At 38.6% G+C, this 8,578-nt stretch overlaps 1 pseudogene; it reads left to right on the top strand.

The window, feature by feature from the left end:
* The first annotated feature begins 4,867 nt into the window (after positions 1 to 4,867).
* LOC148163101 (microtubule-associated protein RP/EB family member 1 pseudogene) lies at positions 4,868 to 5,674 on the top strand (annotated as a pseudogene).
* Positions 5,675 to 8,578: the final 2,904 nt, after the last annotated feature.

The following is an 8,578-nucleotide window of genomic DNA, read 5'->3' as shown; positions in this document are numbered from 1 at the left end:
GACTTAGAGAGATTAATGATGCCATGATTTGTTCCAATGTTAGAATTATTGGGATCCCTGAGGGGCTGGAGAGACAGAGGACTAGAAGGTATATGTGAGCAAATCATAGCTGAGAACGTCCCTAATCTGGGAAGGAAACAAGCATTCATGTCCAAGAGGCAGAGGATACCTTCCAAAATCAGTAAACATAGATCAACACCCTGACATATAATAGTGAAGCTTGCACATCCATATGTTGTCTACAAGAGACTCATTTTGAACGTAAAGACACCTCCAGACTGAAGTGAGGGGATGGAGAGCCATTTACCCCACCAACAGACCTCAAAAGAAAGCTGGGGTAGCAATTCTCATATCAGACAATTTAGATCTTAAAGCAAAGACTGTAGTACAAGATGTAGAGGGCCATAATATCGTACTTAAAGAGTTTATCCAACAAGAAAACCTAACAACTGTATATATCTATGCCCCCAACATGGGAGGAGCCAATTACATAAACCAACTAATAACCAAAATAAAAAAACCTACTGATCATAATACATTAGCAGTAGGAGACTTCAACACTCAACTCACAGCAATGGAAAGATAATCTAAGCAGAAGATCAACAAAGAAACAAGAGCTTTGAAGGACACATTGAACCAGATGGACTTCATAGATATATACAGAACAATCCATCCTAAAACAAAAGAATACTCTTTCTTCTCCAGTGCACACAGAACTTTCCCTGGAATACATCACATACTGGGTCACAAATCAGGTCTCAACCAATACCAAAAAACAGAGATTATTCCCTGCATATTTTCAGATCACAATGCTTTGAAACTGGACCTCAACCACAAGGGGAAAAAATGGAAGGAATTCAAACACTTGGAAGCTAAAGAGCATCCTGCTAAAGAATGAATGGGTCAACCAGGAAACTAAAGATGAACGTAAACAATTCATGCAAACCAATGAAAATGAAAACACATCGGTTGAAAACCTATGGAATGCTGCAAAGGCGGTCCTTAAATGGAAGTACATAGCCGTCCAAGCCTATCTCAAAAAATTGGAAAAATCCCAAAAGCACAAACCTAAACTTTCACCTAAAGGATCTGGAAAAAGAACATCAAATAAAGCCGAAACCAAGCAGGAGAATAGAAATGATAAAGATTAGAATCAAAATCAATGAAATAGAAACTAGAAGAACAATAGAAGAGATCAATGAAACTAGAAGCTGTTTCTTTTAAAGAATTAATAAGGCAAAAGATTTATACGATCTCACCAGAATTATTCAAAAAAAAAAAAACAAAAAAAAGAGAGGGAGAGAGAGAGAAAGGACGCAAATTAATAAAATCATGAGTGAAAGAGGGAGAAATCATGACTAATACCAAGGAAATAGAGACAATTATTAGAGCTTGCTACCAGCAGTTACAAGCCAACAAAGTAGGCAAACTGGAAGAAATGGACGCATTCTTGGAAACTTATAAACTACCAAGACTGAAAGAGGAAGAAATAGACAATCTGGAGGGACCGATAACCAGCAAGGAAATTGAAATAGTAATCAAAAACATCCCCAAAAAACTAGAGTCCAGAGCCAGATGGCTTCCCAGGGGAATTCTACCAAACATTTAAGGAAGAAATCATATCTATTCTACTGAAGCTGTTCCAAAACATAGAAATGGAAGGAAAACTTCCAAACGCCTTCTATGATGCCAGTGTTACCTTGATCCCAAAATCAAAGACCCCATCAATAAGGAGAATTACAGACCAATATCCCTGATGAACATGGCTGCCAAAATACTCAACAAGATCCTAGCTAGTAGGATCCAACAGTACATTCAAAGGATTATGCACCAGGACCAAGTACAGTTTATTCCTGGGATGCAAGGGTTATTCAACATTTACAAATCAATCAACGTGATAGATCACATTAACAAAAGAAGAGACAAGAACCATATGATCCTCTCAATTGCTCCAGAGAAAGCATTTGACAAAATACAACATCCTTTCCTGATTAAAACTCTTCAAAGTATAGGGATAGAGGGAACATATCTCAATAGCATAAAAGCCATCAATGAAAGGCCCACAGTGAATATCATTCTCACTGGGGAAAAACTGAGAGCTTTTCCCTTAAGGTCAGGAACATGACCACGGTTGTTCAACATAGTACTAGAAGACCTAGCCTCAGCAATCAGACAGCAACAAAAAAGGAAAGGCATTCAAATTGGCAACAAAGAAGTCAAACAACCTCGCTTCCCAGATGGCATGATACTTTATGTGGAAAACCCAAAATACTCCACCCTCAAATTGCTAGAACTCATACAGTAATTCATCAATGTGGAAGGACACAAAATCAGTGCACAGTAATCACGTGCACTTCTATACACTAGCCATATGACTGAAGAAAGAGAAATTAAGGAATGGATTCCATTTACAATAGCACCAAAAAGCAGAAGATACCTAGGCATAAACCTAACCAAAGAGGTATAGGATCTATACTCCAGAAACTATAGAAACCTAATGAAAGAAATTGAGGTGGACACAAAGAGATGGAAAAACATTCCATGCGAATGGATGGAAAAAATAAATATTGCTAAAATATCTAGGCTGCCCAGAGCAATCTACACTTTCAATGCAATCCTTATCAAAATAACATTGTCATTTTTCACAAAGCTGGAACAAACAATCCTAAAATTTGTATGGAACCAAAAAAGACCCTGAACAGCCAAGGGAATGTTGAAAAAGAAAACCAAACCTGGGGTGATCATGATGCCTGACTTAAAGGTATATTACAAAACTGTGATCATCAAGGCAGCCGTACTGGCACAGAAACAAACAGATAGATCAATGGAACAGAATCGAGAGCCAGAAATGTCCCTTCAACTCTTTGGTCCACTAATCTTTGACAAATCAGGAAAGAATATCCAATGGAAAAAAAGAGAGTCTCTTCAATAAATGGTCCGGGAAAAATAGGACAGCCACATGCAGAAGAATGAAGCTGGAACACTCTCTTACACTATACACAAAGATAAACTCCAAATGGATGAAAGACCTCAATGTGAGACAGGAATCCATCAAAATCCCAGAGAAGAACGTAGGCAGTAACCTCTTCGACATTGGCTACAGCCACTTCTTTCAAGACAGGTCTCTAAAGGCAAGGGAAACTAAAGCAACAGTGAACATTTGGGACTTCATTAAAATAGAAAGCTTCTGCACAGCAAAGGAAGCAGTCAACAAAAATAAAAGGCAACCCATGGAATAGGAGAAGATATTTGCAAATGATATTTCAGATAAAGGGCCTGTATCCAAGATCTATAAAGAACTTCCCAAATTCAACTCCCAGAAAACAATTAATCCAGTCAAGAAATGGGCAGAAGACATGAACAGACCCTTCTCCAAAGAAGACAGACAAATGGCTAACAGACACATGAAAAAATGTTCAACATCACTAGCTATCAGGAAAATTCAAATCAAAACAGCAAAACCTTACACCAGTTAATATGGCAAATATTAACAAGGCAGGAAACGACAAATGTTGGTGAGAATATAGAGAAAGGAGAAAGCTCTTACACTGTTGGTGGGAATGCAAGCTGGTACAGCCACTCTGGAAAACAGTATGGAGTTTCCTCAAGACGTTAAAAATAGAGCTACCCTATGACCCAGCAATTGCATGACTAGGTATTTACCCCAAAGATACAGATATAGGCAAAAGAAGGGGCACATGCACCCCAGTGTTCATAGCAGTAAAGTCCACAATAACCTAACTGTGGAGGGAGCCGAGGTTCCCTTCAACAGATGAATGGATAAAGATGTGGCTCACATATACAATGGAATATTACTCAGCCATCAGAAAGGATGAATACCCACCATTTGCATCAACATGGATGGAACTTGAGGGGATTATGCTAAGTGAAATAAGTCAATCAGAGAAACAAAATTATTATAAGTTTTCACTCACACGTGGACCATAAGCAACAGCGTGGAGGATCATAGGGCAAGGTAGGGAAAACTGAATGGAAAGAAATCAGAGAGGGAGACAAACCATGAGAGACTCTGGACCCTGGGAAACAAACTGAGGGTTACAGAAGGGAGGGGGTGGGGGGATGGGGTAACCGGGTGATGGGTATTAAGGAGGGCATGTGCTGTGATGAGCCCTGGGTGTTATATGCAACTAATGAATCATTGAAAACTCCATCAAAAATCAATGTTGTACTATACATTGGCTAACTGAACATAATAATAAAAAAGAGAGAGAACTTAACAAACACAATGCATATAAAACAAACAAACAAAACTCAGTTAAAAAATGGGCAGAACACATGAGTAGACATTTCTCCAAAGGTGTACAAATGGCCAACAGATACATGAAAAAAAATGCTCAAGATCACCAGCATCAGGAAAATCCAAATCAAAACCACAATGAGATATCACCTCACACCAGTCAGAATGGCTAGATTTAACAACTGAGGAAACAACAGATGTTGGCAAGGATGCAGAGAAAGGAGAACCCTCTTACACTGTTGGTGGGAATGCAAAATGGAGCAGCCACTCTGGAAAGCAGTATGGAGGTTCCTCAAAAAGTTTAAAATACAGCTACTGTATGACCTAGCAATTACACTACTAGGTATTTATCTAAAGGATACCAGGATAGTGATTCAAAGGGGCACATGCACCCCAATATTTATAGCAGTAATATTCACAATAACCAAAATATGAAAAGAGCCCAGATATCCATGGACAAATGAATGAATAAAGAAGAGGTGGTATGTATTTACAATGGAATATTACTCAGCCATCAAAAAGAATGAAATCTTGGCCGGGCGGTTTGAACAAGACAAAGACGGAACCGAAGCCGGGCACAGGCAGTGGATGCGGTCCCGCCAAGAACCGATGGCAGTGAACGTATATTCAACATCAGTCACCAGTGATAACCTAAGTCGACATGACACGCTGGCCTGGATCAATGAGTCTCTGCAGCTGAATCTGACGAAGATCGAACAGTTGTGCTCAGGGGCTGCCTATTGTCAGTTTATGGACATGTTGTTCCCTGGCTCCACTGCCTTGAAGAAAGTGAAATTCCAGGCTAAGCTAGAACATGAATACAGCCAGAACTTCAAAATACTACAAGCAGGTTTTAAGAGAATGGGTGTTGACAAAATAGTTCCTGTGGACAAATTAGTCAAAGGAAAGTTTCAGGACAATTTTGAATTTGTTCAGTGGTTCAGGAAGTTTTTTGATGCAAACTATGATGGAAAAGACTATGACCCCATAGCTGCCAGACAAGGTCAAGAAACTGCAGTGGCTCCCTCCCTTGTTGCTCCAGCTCTGAACAAACTGAAGAAACCTCTCAGCTCTAGCAGTGCAGCTCCACAGAGGCCCATTGCAACACACAGAACTACTCCAACCCCTTAGACTGGCCGGGGTGTGGTGCGAAAGAATCCTGGTGTGGGCAACGGGGATGACGAAGCAGCTGAATTGATGCAACAGGTCAACGTATTGAAACTTATCGTCGAAGACTTGGAGACAGAAAGAGATTTCTACTTTGGAAAGCTAAGGAACCTTGAATTGGTTTGCCAGGAGAATGAGAGGGAAAACAACCCGGTATTGCAGAGGATCGTGGACATTCTGTATGCCACAGATGAAGGCTTTGTGATACCTGATGAAGGGGGCCCACAGGAGGGGCAAGAAGAGTATTAACAACCTGGACCAGCAGAGCAACATCCGAATTCTTCACTCCAAATCATGTGCTTAACTGTAAAATACCCCCTTTTATTATTCTTGGAGGGCTCACTGGTTTCTTTTCATGAGCAAACAGTACCTCTTCTTAAAGTGCACTTTGCAGAAGTTTCACCCCTTTTCCAATGAGTTTGACTTAGGAGCTTTTACCCTGTAGCAGAGCAGTATTAACATCTAGTTGGATCACCTAGGGAACAAAGAGGCTGACCATGGGGCTCACCATGTGGCACTGGTAACACTGATTGCTGGAGAAGGTGTTTTTATGTGATACACTGAGGTGGAGACCTCAGTAGAGAAATGTAAAGACTGATTTGAATTTTAAGCTAATGTGAAATCTTGGCAGAGAACGTTTTAATAAATAAATGCCTTAAGAGTAAAAAAAAAAATGAAATCTTGTCATTTGCAATGATATGGGTGGGACTAGAGGCTATTTTGCTGGGCAGAATAAGTTAATCAGAGAAAGACAAATACGGAATGATTTCACTCATGTGGAATTTAAGAAACAAAACAGATGAACATAGGGGAAGGGAAGGAAAAATAAAATAAGATGCAAACAGAGAGGAAGACAAATCATAAGAGATTCTTAACTATCGGAGACAAACTGAGGGTTGCTGGAGGGCAGGTGGGTGGGTGGATGTGTTAACTGGGTGATGGGCATTAAGGAGGGCACTTGAAGTAGTGAGCCCTCAGTGTTGTGTGCAACTGATGAATCACTAAAGTCTACCTCTGAAACTAATAATGCAGTATATGTTAATTAAAAAAAGGAATTATGCTAAATCTACTCTGTCTGTGCTATATAATGGGACAAAAATGCCTGAATGACAGCAGATCTATTCAGATCTAAACTTGGTTTACTGAATATCTTAATCCACAGTTGAGATCCACTGCTCAGAAAAAGAAAAAAAAACATCCCTTCAAAATACTATCACTGCTCATTCACATGGCAACTGGTCACCCAAGAGCTCTGATGGAGAAGTACAAGATTAGTGTTTTCATGCTTGCTAACACAACATCCATTTTCTAGCCCATATATTGTTATTCTTGCCTTTTATTATTTAATAACTACATTGTGTAAGGCTATAGCTGTCATAGGTACTGATTCCTCTGGTGGATGTGGGCAAAGTAAATTGAAAACCTTCTGGAAAGGATTCGCCATTGTACCTGACATTAAAAACATTTGTAATTCATGGGAAGAGGTCAAAATATCAACATTAACAAGAGTTTGGAAGAAGTTGATTCCAACCCTCATGGGTGACTTTGAGGGGTTCAAGACTTCAGTGGAGGAAGTAACTGCAGATGTTTTGGAAATATCAAGAGAACAAAATTAAAAGTGGAGCCTGAAGATGTGGCTGAATTGCTGCAATCTCATGATAATACTTTAAGAGTTGAGGTATTTCTTCTTATGAATGAGCAAAGAAAGTGGTTTCCTGAGATAAAATATATACCTGGTGAAGATGTTGTGAAGATTGTTGAAATGACAACAAAAAGGATTTAGAATATTACATAAACTTAATTGATAAGCAGCAGCAAGGTTTGAGAGGACTGACTCCAAGTTTTACTGTGGGTATAATGCTGTCAAACAGCATCACAAGCTACAGAGGAATCATTCATGAAAGGAAGAGTCAATCAATGGGGCAAACCTCATTGCTGTCTTATTTTGAGAAATTTCCACAACCATCCAACCTTCAGCAACCACCCCACCATGACCAGTCAGCAATCATCAGCATCAAGACAAGACCCTCCTCTACCAGCAAAATAATATGGACTTTCTGAAAGCTCAGGTGATGAATGAAATTCTTTAGCCATAAAATATTTTTAATTAGGGTACATATGTTTTTTATACACATAATGTTATTGCAAACCTAATAGACCACAGTATGGTGTAAACATAACTTTTATATTCACTTGGAAATAAAACCAAAAAAATGCATTTGTCTTTATTGTGATATTGGCTTTAAATTGTGGTGGCTTGGAATGGACCCCACTTTATCTTTGAGGTAGGCCTGTACCAAAATATCCCAAGATAAATTCATATAAGATTAAGGATAAGAATATTTAGATGTGGGGGCACCTGGGTGGCTCAGTTGTTAAGCATCTGCCTTCGGCTCAGGTCATGATCCCAGGGTCCTGGGATCAAACCCCACATTGGGCTCCCTGCTCCGTGGGTAGCCTGCTTCTCCCTCTCCCACTCCCCCTGCTTATGTTCCCTCTCTCACTGTCTCTCTCTCTCTGTCAAAAAAATAAATAAAATCTTTTAAAAAAATATTTAGATGTGGTAAGATGTATAACAAAATGTTATTGACTGGAAAATTACATTTTTATAAATATATAAAATATATATAATTTTCATTTTTATTTTTTAATGCTTTTTCATTTTGTCTATTGTCTATGATGATATCAAATACATTTACACTGAGAAAAATTTAACAAAAAATAGTATGTAGTCTGCACCTAAAGAAGTGTGCATAGGCTGGTTTTTGTTTTTGTTTTTTGTTTCTTTTTTTTTTTTGGAAAATTAATTTTTTTGGCTGGTGCTACTAATCTGGCTTAGGTAGCCCTATGTAATTTGAAAAAATAATACAGAAATCTTAAAATCATTAACTTTGAAAGGGTGGCGTGTTCTTATCCTTCTGTACTTTTTACTGTACTGAGATAAGATACTTATTTTGTTTCCTGTCAGTTAAAATTGTACCTAGATATTTTGAATATTACAGTTGACCCTTAAACAATAGAAGTTTGAACTGTGCAGGCCCACTTATATGTGGATTTCTTTTGATAAATGCAGTGCAGTGTTGTAAATGTATTTTCTTTTATGTTTTTCTTAATAATATTTGCTTTTCTCTAGCTTTAGTGTAAGAATACTCT

Source organism: Eumetopias jubatus, unplaced genomic scaffold (assembly GCF_037043125.1).
Source record: "Eumetopias jubatus isolate StellerSeaLion01/CBP00866 unplaced genomic scaffold, mEumJub1_p1.0 scaffold_11, whole genome shotgun sequence".
Classification (NCBI taxonomy): domain Eukaryota; kingdom Metazoa; phylum Chordata; class Mammalia; order Carnivora; family Otariidae; genus Eumetopias; species Eumetopias jubatus.
This window is presented reverse-complemented; position numbering and strand designations above follow the sequence as displayed.